Here is a 17,823-nt window from a genome sequence, read left to right as displayed (position 1 = left end):
TGGAATGGAGGGAGGAGCTCTCCCAAAAACAGCTTGAAAAGGAGTCATTCCAATAGAAGAGTGAAATGCAGTGTTATAGTGAAACTCGGCAAGATACAAGAATTGGGTCCATTGATGAGGCTGATCTGCTACAAAACTTCTGAGATATTGTTGTAAACATCTATTCACAACCTCTGTTTGGCCATCTGTTTGTGGATGGTATGAAGAACTCATCCTCAACTGTGTCCCTTGTAACTTGAACAGTTGCTGCCAAAACTTACTAAGAAAAACAGGATCTCTGTCACTCACAATAGATCTTGGTAAACCATGATGCTTGCAGACCATAGCCATGAACAACTCAGCAACTTTATGAGCATTAAAATGAGATGGCAATGGACCAAAATGTGCAGCTTTTGTCAATCTGTCCACAACCACCAAGATGACTGTAAAACCACGCGATTGAGGCAGACTGGTGATAAAATCAAGACTAACATCTTCCCAAATCTGATTAGGAATAGGAAGTGGTTCTAGTAGTCCAAAAGGAGGAGTATTGCAAGATTTGTGTTGTTGACACTAAATGCATTGACTAACAAACTGTTGAACATCTTTCTTCATTCCCTTCCAAGTAAAATTAATTCCCAATCTCAGAAAAGTTCGTTGAATACCAGCATGACCTCCTACTGGAGTGGAATGAAATTCCTTGAGCAAATTTTGTTTTAAAACTGAAGATTTTCCCAAAAACAGCTTGCCTTTGAAGTATAGCAAATTGTCTCTTACAGTCCATTGAGGATAACGCTGAAAATTAGCCTGTACTGATTGCATTAGTTGTTGAATAGCGGGATCAGAGGCATGCTCTTGAACTAGTTGATCCAAAATGTCAAATTGCTATATTGATAATGCCATGAAAGAACCCGGATGTGTACTATGATCAGGGACTCTGGACAAAGCATCTGCAGTGGCATTTTCTCTCCCAAGTTTGTATGTGATAACATATTTATAACCCAAGAGTTTCACCAAATAGTGTTGTTGCTCTGGAGTTTGTATCACTTGATCCATTAAAGCCTTTAAACTCTTCTGATCAGTACAAATGGTGAACTGGCTCCCTAACAAGTATTGCCTCCATTTTGAGACAGCAGAGGTGATTGCAAAAAGCTCCCTAATATAGGTAGAAGCTGCTTGCATTCTAGGGCACATTTTCCTGCTGAAAAAGGCAATAGGATGGCCTTGTTGTAAGAGAACAGCTCCTATACCCTTCCTAGAAGCATCTGTCTCTAATGTGAATGGAAGAGTAAAATCCGGTAACGCCAAAACAAGTGCTTGAATCATAGCAGTCTTCAGTGTCTGAAAAGCAGACTCAGCTTGTTCTTCCCATTTAAAATCACCCTCTTTCTTCAAGAGATCCGTCAATGGGGATACAATGGATGCATAACCTTTGATGAATCTTCTGTAGTAGCCTATAAGTCCAAGGAAGCCTCTAAGTTGCTTCTGATTAACTGAAGTTGGCCATTGTATCATGGCCTGGATTTTGGACTGATCTGGTTCAACTCCCTTCTCATATTGGTGTAACAACTTCTGGCTAGCACTAGGAAGGTCAGTAGTACAAGAAAACAACTGGGCAGATGGGAAGGACTGCTCCTGAGGCAATAATTGCAAACATAATACCGTTCCTCCATGATCATGAATAAATTGCAAATTATTGCTAGAAATAAGCCCAGCAGCTGAACTGTTTTCACCCTGTAGATGCACTCGTTTGCCTTCCCACTGGAATTCCATAGTCAACTTAGCATAATCTGTGACAATAGGGCCCAATAGCTGCAACCATTGAACTCCCAAAATTATATCAGCTCCTTGCAACGGAATGATAAAAAAATCTATCCAAAAGGAATGATCCTGGAGCACCAACTCTACTCTGGAACACATTCCAATGCAAGTAATGTACTCCCCATTTCCCACCAGCACCCTAAAATGAGGCGAAGGAGTGATGGTTAGGCCAAGAAATTTAGCCACTTTTTCTTGAATGAAATTGTGGGTGCTACCCCCCATCAATTAACACTTGCAGTTGTTTGTGTGATATCTGGCCCTGCATTCTCAGAGTCTGAGGTGTTTGATGAGCCATAAGTGCATGAAGATTGATGGCTGGACTAGCATCGACAGTCTCCATAGCCCCTGCATAAGGATCTATACTAGCTTCCTCCTCTAATACAGGTATGGAATCCTCATAATCCGCTCCTTCAAACCAGAAACATGCACCTTTATTCTTACACTTATGGTTTGGAGTATATTTTTCATCGCAAGAAAAACACAAGCCTTTTTCTCTTTTTTCTTGAATTTGCATTTGGGTCAATTTTCTTCCAGGTCCTCTATTCGTTTCTGAAGGTGATGGCAATGCTGCAATTGGTCTTGGATTCAAGATTGGGGATGATACTCCAATTCTTGGTTGCCACGACCTAGTAGCCATCCGCATGTCTTGCAACCGATCTTCTTACAGTCTAGCCAATCCTATAGCATGATGCATTGTGAGTGGTTGATGTGCTATGACTTCTCTCCAGATCTCTGGTTTGAGCCCAGAAATGAAACAACTCTTGAGAAATTGTTCTGATAACCCAAAAACCTTGCTGGATAAGGATTCAAACTGAGTCTGATACTCCAAAACTGAGCTAGTCTGCGTCAGTTTAGTTAATAAACCCTGAGAGTCTTCATATAGAGAAGGACCAAATCTATACCTCAATGCCACCTCAAATTCAGTCCAAGATCGCAACTGTCGGCTTTGTAAGACCCATTGGAACCAACTTGAAGCTTCACCATCTAAATGGAAAGAAACCATAGGAAATCGTTGCATATCAGGTACTTGATGAAATGAAAAAAATTGGTCTACCTTAAACAGCCATTCCGTTGGAGCTCCTCCTCCAAATCTTGGAAAATCCAGTTTCACAGTCCTGATCTGAGACACTGGCATTATAGCATGCGAAGAATCTGTCGCTTGCGCAAAATGTTCTTGTGAATTGACCCTCTGTGCTTCCACATCTGCAGTTAGCTTATCAAATTTTTGGGAAAATTCCTTTTGCATTGCTGCCATCTGAGCGGCCATCTTCTCTAGAGCCAACTCAGTCTGTCGAGCTCGAGTTCCTTCCGTCATGGTTAACAATGAAAGCACCAATGATGGGTCACAAAGAAAGAAAAATGGGGAAATAAAGAAGAACTTGAGAAAAGAAAACAGAGTAAAAGAAGAAGAAGAAAAATATGAGAAACTTCTCAACTTTCAACCTATCCTCCTTTCTATTGATCAAATGTATTTATACAAGTACATAACCAATTCTGTTATCCATTATTCTACTTTTTTAGTATTACATTTAAGTCCTTCCTTTCACATTTTATATTCTTGATGCCAGGCTGGCTTCTTGACTGGTCTCCTGTGTCTACCAGTTATATTAGTGCCATCTATTGATGACACCTCCCTATTTGAGCTGGTATCAGAATGACATGTTTCCTCGCCCTACCTTTGTCAACAATTAGGTAAATACAATCATGCTTCCCAATAATTATGATGGCATTCAAATAGTCTTTACGTGAGAGTGATTGATGTTGCTAGTTTGATGAAAGGGCTCGGCATCAAATTTTGTCTGTGTAGATGGGATTAGTAGTTAGTGATAGTTTCTAGTACTTGCACTTCTCTATAACCATTTAAAATAAAAAATATCCATCTCTTTTATTTTGTAATGTGAATGATCTTAAGGTCTTTTTGGCGGTTCATTTTTGTCTTGACATGCCACCTTATTTTTTTTCCGAGAGAGAGTGATGTAACAAAAATAAAAGGTCAACCATACAATACACCCGAGATTTTTGTTTTTTTGTTTTTAAATGAAGTACTAAAACAGTAGGATTATTATACAGAAAAAGAAAAAGGGACGTACTTAGTGCACGAGGCTCCCGGCACTGCGGGGTCTAGGGAGGGTCATAATGTGCGCAGTCTTACTCGCTTTATGATTTACCATGTTTTTGTCTCCTAGAAGTATTGAACCCAAGAATTTTCCCATGTTGATTTTAGTAAAGCTAAAAATAGGAAATCTTTAGTCCCACATTAGTTTTGGAGGAGGGTGAAGGGAGGTTTATATAACATATTGGGATCTTTTTTTGTTTTTTTGCTAAAAGATTAGCAAATTTATAAGATTTTATTTTTTTAGCAGTTTTATAACAATAAATGGAAGGAAACTATACAGAATTAATATCAAGGCATCCCTGGGTGGATGAAAATAAAATAGTTTAGAGAAAATTACTTGAACACCCCTTAGACGGACCATTTTGCTTACTATTGTTAGAAATTTATTCATAATATAATTCTACTGGACATAATTAAATCCTTAAACCAGGTTAATTAGGGTTTTGGTCTAATAAAGGGGGTCATTGAGTTGTAGTAGGAGTCCTATGTGGACTGGCTTTAGAGTGGGCAGATAAATTCCTATTGGGACTATGATGAGTGAGGCCCTATAGGAATTACTGATTATAAAGAGAGCTAGGTCCCCCCCTCTACCCATAACAACTAATTATTCTCAATCTTTGTTGAGGAATGCATTCTGGAAATAGAGGGAGAAATTCAGTGTTCATCATCCCTGTGCATATGGTATTCTCATCAAGCCAGTTATCTTTGGGAATAGAGGGGAAACACCTAGATCTTTGGTCTTTATTTTCCGTGGCGATCATCATCACTATGGATGTAAAACAAGGTTAGTTGTTCTATCCCTGTTCTCTATTATTTATTTGATTGTGTTCTTGAACGCCCTATGGAGATCCTGGATTTTATGGTTTTGTCCCTGTTTGGATTAAACTATTCTAACATGTGGTATCAGAGCCTCCATAGATCTGTTCTTGAACCTATATGGATTCAAAAATAATATATCATGCTAAGGGAATCAAATTTTTTGATTTCGAATCAAGGTTTTTGTGGTTTTTTTCATTTTTGGGAAAACCTGTACGGACATAGGTTTTCTGTTGATTTTTTTAGATGACAAAAGTTGAAATAAATTATACAGAGGTGTAGAGCTTGAAAAATCAAAGATTTTGGTGGGTGGATCGCTGTTGTGCTCTCGATTTTAGTTGATGGGGGTTGGGACTCGGGACCAATGAGATCGATTGCCCTTGAGATTGTGTGGAGCCAGCTCGGAAATATTACAAGGCTTAATGCTTCAGATTATGATGTTGTTGTTTGGAATGCAAATCCTCCAGGTCTCTTTTCTTCTAAATCGGCTTGGGAGCTTCTCCGGAGGCCGAGTCCAAAGGTCATATGGGTAGCTGTTGTGTGGTTTCATTTGAGTACCCCCAGGCAGTCCTTCACTTCTTGGAGATGCTTAGTCGACTCACTCCCTACATTAAACCAGCTTCAGAAGAGAAATGTTCATCTTGCACTATTTTTGTTGCTTATGCTGGTTAGGTTCGGAATGTAGAAACCACTTATTTTTTGAGTGCAGTTTCTCTGGTCAGATCTGGAGAGAAATCTATTGGCTTTGCTCTTCTAGATCCCCAACTTTAAATGTTATGGTGGAAGTTGAGTGGGTTGCTAAGGAGTTTGGAGGTGATCAGGTGGGAAGCATTGGCAAAGTGGCATTTGTGCTACCATTGCTCACTTGTGGAAGGAGAGAAATTTCAGGATGTTCAGGAACAAAACGCGCACCGGATTTGCTATTATTCTTGATATTTCTACTGATGTAAGGAATTAATCGTTTTTAGTCTATCACCCTTAGGGGGAAAAGATTCTATCGGAACTATTACCTTATTGATAAATGGGGGGTAAATGCTCTTCTATCGAGCTAGCTGGGTTGTTTGTGTTTTGTTCACTTTCGGGCTTTTCTTTTTAGCCTCTTAGGCTGATTGGAGCCCCCTTCTTTGTATATTCCTTCTTCTTGTTCTATAAATTTGATTTACCGATAAAAAAATATATATTTTAGATGCCAATAATGTCACTGCTTATTATGAGGGTTTTAGTAGGGGAATTATGGTATTAATGAGACTGACGTTTATGTTTTGTACCCTATCTAAATTTTTTAAGACTTCCGCTGTTGACGGTTATATGTGATGATCAAAGTTTTAAATACTATAGAGTTTTGAGTTGCTTGCTCCAATGTTAAATAATTATGAATGAATTTCACATTTTTCTTATGTGGTCCTAGCTGGATTTGGTGTCATGGGCACCACTAGGTCTAGGTGTTTGGGATCGTGACATCTGAGGCATACCTAGATACCAAATTTTTTCACGATTTTTCCGTGTTCAGTGTGGGGTTGGTCCGGCTTCCTGCTTATGGCAATGCTGAAGGTAGATCCAGTGCTGTCAGGTCTTGTCCGGGTATCTTTTTATATCCCTTTTTTTATTTCATTAATTTAATACGTCTCCAATCTTTAGAGAAAAAAGAGAAAGAAAAAGGAGACATGGAAAGGTGGATTTATTATAGAATTCTGAAAATAAGCAAACATGCATGAAGATAAATTGCAAGTAAATATAGTAGTCATACTCCTACACAGTACTCCAGCCCAAAAGATTGGCATTATTATCTTATCCCTGCTTCTTCTGGGTGAAGTCTTTAAACCGCTCTTCTTGCTTCTCTTTCTGTCATTTTAATCAATCGTTCTTTGATTTGGGATAGGGGGAGGGGCCTGGGTTCCATTCGGTCGCATAATATTTGGGTTGGGTATTGGAGGAGGAGGAGTCCAGCGAATAGGTCGCAGCTTCCTAACATTTAAATCTGCAAAACAAACAATCCATAGTCAACCTAACAATTCCTATCATTAAATCAAGTTCTATTCTCTGTTTTTTAATTTTTTTTTTCTTTTGTTTTCAAAACTGAAAGTTTCTATAAGAAATAAGAACCTATTTATAGTCTCTTTTAAAAACCATAGGTTCAAGCACAGAAAAATATTTGTCCTCTTCTGTAGTTCATAAAACAAACAAATGAAAATTTTCATATTTTAGCTGTGACGATAAATTGATTAGTTGGCTAGATAATTAGTGATAGAAATCAAATCCATAAATGTAATTAAAACTGAGGCTACATTTTTTATTATCCAGAAAACTAAGGCTTTTGGATGGTGAACACTAGAAAAGATTGAGATTTTTAATTTGAAAACTGATCAAATATTTTGGACATCCAAACTTAGACTAGATTATAACTACCCATACCTGCAGAAACCATTCCCAACTGCATCTACATGAAGAAGATGACACAGATAAGGACTACCAGAATGAGGGAACGAGAAAAGGAAGAGATACCCATTTTCTCTACTAATAATGCTAGGGACATACGTACACATCTCCTCTCCTAAAGCTTTTCAGCTACTTATATAGTCAATGCCCTTACATACAAATAGCCAAATACTATCATGCTTCCCACTAATTATGCTTCCAACATACACATGGCTTTAAAATATTTTACATTATTAAAGACTATGTGTAGTTCGTATAGTTCCTAGTACTAACACTTCTCTCTAACCATTGAATAAGATATTATATGATCCACTTAATCCTAATAAAAATATTTTTTTCTGTATTTTGTAATGTGAATGGTCCAAAAATTTCAATAAAAAATTATGGTTTTGTACCCAGTTCATGTTTGTCTTGACATTCCACCTTATTTTTCACAAAAGAAAAGACAAAAAAAGTCAAGCATACATACACCGATTTATTTACTTTTTTAAAATGAAAGGACACGTCATTAGAAAGCATACTAAGATACTGTAGGAATATTCTACCAAAAAAATTGTAGTATTAAATGTGGCGTAAAGCTGCGTGTAACCGACGTGGTTACAAAAGACTTTGTAACCAGTTATTTTTGCCCTTTCCCATTCCCACATAGTAATACAATGTTTGAAGGAATAGGTTAGTGTTTACACCCATTTTGGGTCAATCATGACTGATATATTGATAGTAGGGTAGCTATAAAGAATTTCGGTCAGGACGACGGATGATGGAAGGGGAGCTTTGACCGAATTAAGGATCGGTCAGTTGTGGAACCGCCTCCACATAGAAGTTAGGATCGGAAGTATTTAAGGTATGGACCAATATAGTCTTCCGATTCTTGGAATGGCTATATTGGGTTTCCTAATGTATACCAATCTCAATCTCTTGTAATCTAATCTAATCTGATCTCCTACCTTTGTAATCCACATGTGATATAAAAACTCTATCTATTATGACATGTGGAATTCTATTCTGTTTTAGATTCTTCCATCTCTTTTATATCTCATGTAATCGATTACAATTCTATGAATGAAATACTATATACTTTACACAACATGGTATCCAGAGCAACCTAGGCTCCAACGAACACTCTCTTTGTTTTCTCTTCTCCTTTTTTTTCTTCTCTTCTCCCTATCATCATTGGAGATGAAACTGTTGCTGATTCTGGGTCACTGGTTCACCCGCTACACCATTGCTTGGTGGCCATTCCCTTCATTAGGCTCACCATTATATCTCGGTGAAACTTACCTCGAAGAATTTTCTGTTTTTGGCGCACACAACTTGAACCCTTTCTCGATGGCCAGGGTCTTTTCGGCCATCTCGATGACAGTACTCCTTACCCTACAGATCCAACCACTGCCCTGACTTGGTGCATTCAGGATGCTATGATCCATAGCCTTCTCATTGCCTCTCACTCTGATGAGGTCTTCCCTTTGATTCTTGGGAAGAATACCACCGGTGAGATATGGGATATACTTCACACAACCTTCTCCTCTCCTTCTGAGAGCCGTCTCATGTCTCTTACTATGGCTATGCAAGATCTCTAGCATAAACTTGACAAACTTGTTGCTCAATTTCTTCAACGAGCAAAGTCTATCTCTGAAGAACTTAGTGCTATCGGTCAACCACTTCGTCCTAGTGCTTTCAATATGCACAGCTATCGTGGTTTGAGGGGTGATTTTAATGACATAATTTCCTTGCTGATCACACGTACCACCTCTATTACCTATGATGATCTCCTCTCCATGCTTCTTGGTCATGAGTTTCTTCATGGCTCCAGGCTCTCTAAACTATCTCTAACTGAATCCAGTAGCACCGTCGGTTCTCCTTCAGCCAACAACGTTCAACGCAGCTCTGCCCCTTCTGGTTCATGATCTCCTACTACTGGCCGTGGGGGTGATGCTCCTTACTGTGGCCGGGGTGGACGTGGACGCTTCGGTCGTGGTGGTCGTTACTCAGGCAATTGCCAATGGTCTCACTGGTGCAATCAACACCCATGACACTGCTCAGTGTTATTCCAAACCCAAACCCCCTGGTTTGGTGCCCTACCGTCCCCTTTCCAATTACCTCTATAATCCCTCCACCATCCCTCCCGCACACTACACCAAATACCCATCTCACCCTAACTCGCTTATCCTTCCTACCCAACCCTATCCACCAAACCCTGCCCTTACCTGGTACACGCATACTAGAGCCACTCATCACGTAACCCCAGACATTCATTCTCTCTCCTCTTATGATCCTTATATAGGTACCGACACTCTTCAAGTTGGCAATGGTAAGGGAATTCCAATTTCTAACATTGGCTATACATCATTTAATTCTCCTTCTTCTAACCATAAAATTTTGTTGTCTAATGTTCTTCATGTTCCCGACATCTCCAAACCATTATTGTCTGTTCATCATTTTGCTTAGGATAATGATGTCTTCTTTGAATTTCACCCCTCTTGTTTTCTTGTGAAGCATCGGAGAACCAAGTCCACAATCCTGTCCGGACTGAGTAATGCTGGCCTCTACACATTGTCGCCTTCCTCACATGCTTCTCCAACTGCCTTCATTACTTCTCACACTTCTCTTGATGGCTCACATGGTCGTCTCGGTCATCCTCATGCCCAACTGCTTCGTAGCATCATTCTTGACAATAATTTATCGTGTCAGTCTACACGGCTTAGTTCTTTATGTTATGCCTGTCAGCTTGGCAACTCTTGTCGTCAGTTGATGAATACATTTATGTGTGAAATCTTAGGGCGTAAAGCATGCATCTACTACATTGAACAGAGTTACTCGGGTACTTTTCTATATTTTTCAGGTTTTAGGTCATTTTATGCTATTATGGGCTATTGGGAGCTGTATCTCCTAATCTACACGTAAAGTCACCATATTTTTTTTTCCATGTCTATAAAGAGGACTGAATTTTGAGCAAGATGGACGTGATGCATTAAAAGTATGTATTTGTTTAGGCCATCATGCAAGCGATTAATTTTTTTTGGGCTAGGAAAGAATAATGGGCCAGAAATGAGTTAGAATGCAAGCCCAGGCTTGTCTGTGATTTTTCAAGGGTATTTTTGACATCAAAGAAAGTGATTTTGATCAAGGGTTGAGATTTCATGCAAGCACAAGACCCCTTCTGCGTTTTTCTTGCTTGAAGAGAGAGAAGAGCTGCCATCTACACATAGGGGGCCACCTTCCACGTTTTTCTTAAGCACCATATGCTCCACGTTTTTTGAAGGGTAGACTGGGAATTTAATTAATTCTTGAAGACGGGAATCCCAGTCATCACACATTCTGTCTCTCCACCAAATTTCCAAGGGCATTATGGGAATATAACTGGTGCTGGATATCTTGTGAGGAATATTCTCTCATCCATGGACAGTTGAAAAGTCAAAGATGGAGATAGCCTTGTTCACATTACTTGGACAAGACACCTGCAAGAAAAAGGAAACACAAGAGTCAAATTGGAAAGCTCTCTTTTTAGAAAATAGCAAGTGTATTGAACTAGGATTTGTATATTTTCTACTTTCTATTTTTTTTTCTTAGGATTCAAGCAAGTTGTCAAAGGGAAGTGTAGATGAGAGAATCTTGGATTGAGTGAGCAATAGGCTCCAACGATTTTTGGAGGTGGGACCCACCCAAAACCGTGGAGGCTATTCCTCCTCCCCTCTCTTCCTTCTCCTCTCCCTATATTTACATAAGGGGTTGGGGTTGTGTTGAGTGTTCATTGCTAAGAGAATTTTAGTTTTCTTCTTACTTTTGGCTTCTAATTTTCTAGCTTTGCTTTTATGAATTTTATTTCAATAGTTGTAATTCTTTTTTATGCAAATTTAATTCAAGGAGTGTTCTTCAATTGTGGTTGTAATTTTTCAATCTCTAATTTCTAGTTTTTGTTTTAAGCTTTATAGTTATAGGTTTCTAATTCTTATGAGAGGACTTAGAGATTTGGAAGAGGAAGGCATGCAAGCGAATTCAAGCAAAGTAGGCTTCATCAACAACTTTCATCCAATGCTCATTCAACACATTCAATTGATTATTTGGTAGAAGGGAGTATCGATTCTAATTTTTTTCTTTTATTTTTATTCTCTATATTTCTTCCATTCACTTTATTTTATTCTCACTCTCATCCTCTCTATTTCTTTCATTCTTTTGGGATTTTATTTTCTATCTACTCTCATCATCATGTCTTATGTTAAGTTCTTATTTTAATAATTTTATTTTATTTTTCAGATTTGGTAGATGCGAATTCAAGTGTGGTAGAGGAAGCTAATCAAGTTCAGTCCAGTTCAAGCAATCTTTGGGTTTTATTTCTTTGATCTCTTGGATTTATTTTTTTTTGTTTGTGTGTGGGTGTGGTGATTTCAATCCGATAATCTCGTAATCCGTATTAGTTTTTTATAGGATAGTATAGACACTGAAATTTTGCCACCACCCCTAGCAATGATGACAATGGGACACAGATGAGGAACATTGCACCATTTCCCCCTGAAAAGCCTAAGAAAACAAGACCCACGGGTCCAGACATGCCCAAAACACCAAAGAAACCCATTTAAGGCCCAAAAAGTAGGAGGAATGGTCTATAATTAACCATGGGGCCATGGACAATCCTCCACGGCACCGTGGAAGCCTCCCCCGGCAGCGTGGCAAAAAACCATGCCATCGTGGGGGGCTATGATGTCAGCTTGCTGACGTCGTCCATGGCACCATGGACAAGTCCTCCACGGCGCCATGGCGGACTTATCAGGCACCATGAAAAGCGAGGTACCCCCTATAAATAGGAGGGTCCCCCCACCCCTCATTTCATGGATTCCAAGCCTAGGGAGACCCTCCCAGTCCGATTTTTGCCCTCTTTCAGGCCTTTGTAGGTGAGTTTTAAGTAGTGTTCCGAGTTATGGGTAGATCCATCGGTTACGACCGCACCATGGGCTAGCCCATACACCCATTGCACGAGTTGAATACTACTTAGTCAAGTAGAAGGGCCAACCTGAGAGCGAGGCAAGCTGGGAATGGGCTAAGACAGTATTACGATTCGAAGACAAAGTCAGAGACTATTGGACGTCTCGCAGAGCGACTCTCAACGAGGACGTTGAGACTTTTCGATTAGAAAAAAATGTGACAATACCTGGAGATATCAGAAGTGAGAATGCTGACATGAGTAACGAGAAATCCTATGAAAAACACGATCGCCTGCCAATGGAAGGCTTTCTGCATTAAGTAAATCTATGCAGAGTGAATCGGTCCCTAAGAAACCCCCGAAAGGGTTGCCGTCCGATGGGTACACGAAAGTGAAGAAGTTGCTTTGACTACTGAACCATGCCTGTCTACCACTTGAGTGGAGAGTGCTCACCCCATCCTAATCAAGCCATTATTCCATCTATATACGGATAACGAAACTTCCTTTTCATTAGCTGTTATTCTGTTCATATACAAATAATGAAGAACAACACCCAGGAAGCCGTCATTCTGCCCAAAGAATCAGTGTTAATCCATCCATCCGTCTCCCCCTGAGCCAAGGGGATCGCCAAGATCCGAGGAATACTCATGTGTAGGTATAATCATTGCATTTTTATTGTTACAATGTAGTCTTTTGTGTTTTCCCGTTTTAATGTACATAGTGTAAATTGAATGTACATTATGTAGTCATACGTTATGAAGAGAGAATATTTGCCCTTTTAGCATCTATAACGGAAAGACTGGTTTTTGCCGAGCAAGATGGGTGCCTAACACCTTCCCATGCTTGTAACCTGACCCCTTACCCAAATCTCTGACCATACCATATGGAATCATGTAGCCCATTTTTGTTCATAACGGATAGGGTTACACCTATTGGGTCCTAGGCCCTAACCCTAGGTGGCGACTCCTTATTTTCTTTTTAATATTTTTATAAAGTATGACCCCTACGCCATGATAATGTATCAAAATGATACCACCACAATAACCGACCAGTAGTCTGTCGCCAATAAGGCTGAGGAAACCTCGTCATCGGGGACCGCGGTACTTATAGTGGCGACTCCACTGGGGAATGAGTAGGTGAACACCCACTTGAGGTCAAGCTTTCTAAAATAGATGCTACCAATAAATCCAAGAATGTTCTCTCCAATTTTGTGTGAAAACCTGTGTGGCTAACTTTTCTTTGTACTAACCACATCCTGCATGGTGCTTGAAGTGAAATCAAACAAAGAGGGTACTCCCTGTCGTACCTTTAGTCCCGGGGAGGTGAGGTAGGTCATACTAAGTACTCTAAGATCGGATGATAGCCGCTTGTTGTACCACTTTCATGCACACACACACACACACACAACATGGAAACGCATTTACCCCGTGGTTAGTTGTTGGACCCCATGAGTAGTCATGGGTAATTCGCGGCGAAGCCATAGCCCTTGATATTTACTATACGAGTTTAGGATCACTAGCGAGGGTAATCACTAGTGTGTTGTGGGGTGCTTTAGCCACTCAAAAAAGGCACTAGCATGGTTACCTTGACATTGTGTGACCTACTCTATAGGTATATTAAAAGAATCACGTACCAATTGTAGGACCAAACGCTTGCCAATCCCCCAAAAGATGTCTTGTGAGGGAAGGTGCAACTTTAATTTCTTATTTCACACTAGCCAGCGCGCATCGCTCCGCCCGAGCCAGGATCTGGGCAGGGCATTTTGGGTACATTCCACCCCCAATAATCCCCCCCAAATGCACACCCAATAACAGAGCAACCATGGCATCGGGGAGACTTGAACTCGCGACCACCTGCTCTGATACCAATTGTAGGACCAAACGCTTGCCAATCCCCCAAAAAATGCCTTGTGAGGAAAGGTGCAACTTTAATTCCTTATTGCATACCAGCCAGCGTGCATCGCTCCACCCGAGCAGGGACCTGGGCAGGGCATTTTGGGTACATTTCACCCCCAACACTAATGACTCGCGTAAGCGATAGGTATATCGATTCTATCAAGGGTGAGCTTTTTCTGTCCTATTAGCCTACCCATTGCATGCATCATGTAGAAAAATAGACCATATAGGATTAGAATACGACACAAACTAACCCTTGTTAGCTTGGAGAAGGCCTAAGTTTAAGATCACCAGACTATTAATCTGGGTTCGATACAAAATGCCGCCCAAAATAGGGAATTTTATAGTCCCGCGATAGTCCCTCAAAGAAAGATGGGAGTCCACTCGCGTATGATGGAATCCTACATGTCCCTCAAAAATGGGGCATCTCGTATTGATTCAAGATACAATTATCAGGAACCTGAAACTAGGCTTTTTCTTTGTTTGTTTATCTTTTCTTTTAAGAAATGTTTGGGCGATGATGGCATTTGAAGTATGGTCTGAGGGACTTTCTACAATATTTTATTCTACAAAAAAGTATGCAAAAAGAAATGAGTTAAAAAAAAAACTTATCCTAGATTGTTTAATTTTGGAGCTTTTTCATTCAAATAAAACTCACTCTTAGTATCTAAACTAGGATTTCTCTTTCTCGTAGAGGCACAATTCCGTACTCGAAAAAAAGAAGAAGCCGTTCTCACTAGTCTGGACCCGACAAGATGGAAGGCTGATTTGAGCTAATCCACCATCCTTTTCAAGTTCCCAATCCTCTTCCCATTCCTCCAATTCATCGGTTGAGATATCACTTGAGAGCAACATGGATCCAATGGATGATCACCTGTTTGAAAGTCACGTAGAGCACCAAATAGAGAGGTTGCAAACAGATATGGCAGATGTGCGATAACTCGTGGCATAATTGGCGTAGTCAGTCCATGAAATTTTCAAAGGAGGGTCCGCACTTGGATCCACTGAACAAGAAGTAAGAAGAACTACCTCTGCAACCCCCAAAACTCCGATCACCATGCTGGTAGAAGAAGGAGACGACAGTCGATATTTGGATCCCCCTGAAACTGAAGGGGAAAAGAAAATGAGAGAAAAGGTTGAAGAGCTTGAGGTGGCAATCAAAGACAAGAGTAAAGAATAAGGTGAAGAAGAATTGGTGTTCTTCCCCGAAGGGAAAGTCCCTGAAGATTTCAAGTGGAAGTTGGACAAGTTCGACGGATCAGGCAACCCTAGAGCTCACCTCAAGATCTTTGCCACCATTGCTAGATCTTGGGGACTTATGGAAAATCAATTGGGACAGGCCTTTTTGTATTCCTTGACAGGATCCGCATTGAAATGGTTGACTCAACTGGATCATATTCAGACCCGATCATGGGCATCTGTGGTAAAGGCCTTTACAAAGCAGTATTTGTATAATACTAAGATGGACATCACTAAAAAAGAGCTGGAGACTTTGCGCCTAGAGTCAAATGAAGAATTTTTGAATTTCATCGCAAGATTCAGAGAGAAGGCTACTAAGATGTGGAATTATCCCACAAAAGAGGAACAAGTAGAGATCTTGCTTAAAAATTTGTATGGTGAGTATCATGAAGAGATATACTACCAACATATCAAGACTTTCGATGCACTCATGACCATTAGGGAGAAGATGGAAGATAAGATCTTCAAGGAGAGGTTGTGGGAACTTATTTTAGAAGGACAAGCTCAAAAGCAAAAGGATTAAATGTAATAGGTTCAAGCCGCCAGACAGCGGAAGTACATGTGATGACTGCATGGACCTCACCGCTTGTGATCCGGTCGGAGCCAAAACCTCCCAAAAGAGTCTTCAATTTTGGAGGGATGACTCCAACATTGTTGTTCTTTAAGTTCAAAAAGAAAGGAATGATTGACTCAATCCCCCTTAGGCATTTGGACCTGAACAATCTTCCTACATGGTACAAACCCAATCTCTATTGTCATTATCATGACCAAAAGGGGTATCACACTGATTGGTGCATATTCCTCAAGCATACGATTCAAGACATGATCGACAATGGCAAGGTCATGCTTCAAACTAAGCAACAATCAAATATGACTGCAAATCCTTTGCCAACTCATGGCGTGAATGCATTGCAAGAGGATTCTAAACAAGGGGATCCTACCCTTTTGATCAAGCCGATCGGAAGAAAGAAGAAATTGATGAATGCACATGTCTACAGGGCAATTTTAGAAAAGAGGCACAAAGGGAGCATGAAATTTTTGGTTCAGAAGGAGGTCTACCAAGAAGTGAATCATCTAGATTCCCCTTTTTATCACCCTAGATCACCCGATGCTACCTGGGTAGAATCTCCGACACCATCATGGAAAACACCACAGCTTCCCCTGAAAGGGACTGATTCCCCGGAATCGTCATCGAGATCAGTAAATATGTTAGGAGAGGAAGAACCCATTCCAAAAAAATTCCCGATGGCATGGAGAAAGGCATCCGTGAAGATCATGAAGAAGATGAAATATTTTCCAGAATTAGGATTGGGAAAGAACCAGCAGGGTATTCCAGCTTTCCCAAAGATACAACCCAACACTAACCATCATGGTTTAGGCTCCAGTCCAAGAAAGGTTCCAAAGAAGGGTGTCTCGGAACAAAGAAACCATGCAACCAAAAGCATTCCTTATTTCAAGACCTTGAATGGTTACTTTGTGAAGGAAGGAGAGAACTTTCCTTACTGTGGAAACAATGGGTCATGGCTTCAACCAAGGTTTGAGATATTCTTCAAAGATGAAATAGATTGGGTGGCCATGGAACCAGATCGAGCAAGCGAGGCTGGAATCCAAGAGGATCAGGGAATTGACAAACTATTCAAAATAGCAGCAACGATTGAGGAAGAAGGAGGGCTAGCACCTCAGCTTCTCATATAACCTCTTCAAGGATCCATAGCAAACTGAGCAAGGGTGATGGAAAATTTCCACATTATTGAGTCTAAAGTTGTAGCCAACCCTGATGTAGTCCTGTCTGAGTGTATTTCTAAGTTTGTAGTCCCTTTCCCAAAAGAGGTTGGAAACTTCTAGCCTGTTGAGTCTGTCTGTATTCCCCCTCTTATCATGAATAAAATTGTTGATTCTGAGTATTACTTGTCTTCTCCTTCTTCTTATTCTTCTGAGGACGATAATGTCCTTGAAACAATTGGAGCAAAGAAAGGCTCAACCCATCTGAGAGGACCCTCATCTTATAAATCTGGGAACTGACCAATGCCCTCGAATGATCAAAATTGGTTCTTCTCTCAATAACGAAGAAGTATCCCGAATGACCTCTCTCCTCAAGGAATTCGAGGAAGTCTTCGCCTGGTCTTATAAGGACATGTCTGGCATCAGCCCAGAAATCATGCAGCACAGGTTACTTACGTACCCGAACGCTTGCCCTGTCAAGCAGAAGCCGAGACGGATATGGCCCGAATGGAGCGAGGATATCAGGGAAGAGGTCATCAAGCAATGGAATGCAGGATTCCTCCAAGTAACTCAGTACCCTCAGTGGTTGTCCAATATTGTTCCAGTTTCTAAGAGGGATGGGAAGGTCAAAATGTGTGTTGATTTCTGTAACCTAAATAGGGTCAGCCCCAAGGATGATTTCTCGTTGTCCCATATCGACATACTGGTCGACAACGCTGCAGGCCATGCCTTGCTGTCATTCATGGATGGATTCTCTGGCTATAACCAAATTAGCATGTGTCCAAAGGATCGAGAAAAAAAATAGCCTTCACCATACCATGGGACATTTTGCTATAAAGTGGTGCCTTTCGAAAAATGCTGGGGCAACGGATCAAAGAGCA

At 40.4% G+C, this 17,823-nt stretch overlaps 1 long non-coding RNA gene across 1 annotated transcript; it reads right to left on the bottom strand.

Moving 5' to 3' along the window:
- Positions 1 to 235: 235 nt before the first annotated feature.
- Positions 236 to 12,298, bottom strand: LOC122662169. The gene is made up of 3 exons (XR_006332985.1): positions 12,132 to 12,298; positions 9,738 to 9,740; positions 236 to 246 (listed from the first exon to the last, which is right to left on the bottom strand). It is a non-coding gene; the product is annotated as an uncharacterized LOC122662169 (long non-coding RNA).
- Positions 12,299 to 17,823: the final 5,525 nt, after the last annotated feature.

This window comes from Telopea speciosissima, chromosome 5 (genome assembly GCF_018873765.1).
Source record: "Telopea speciosissima isolate NSW1024214 ecotype Mountain lineage chromosome 5, Tspe_v1, whole genome shotgun sequence".
In the NCBI taxonomy this organism is placed as follows: Eukaryota; Viridiplantae; Streptophyta; class Magnoliopsida; order Proteales; family Proteaceae; genus Telopea; species Telopea speciosissima.
Note: the sequence above shows the minus strand (reverse complement) of the source record. Positions and strands in the feature narration are given on the sequence as shown.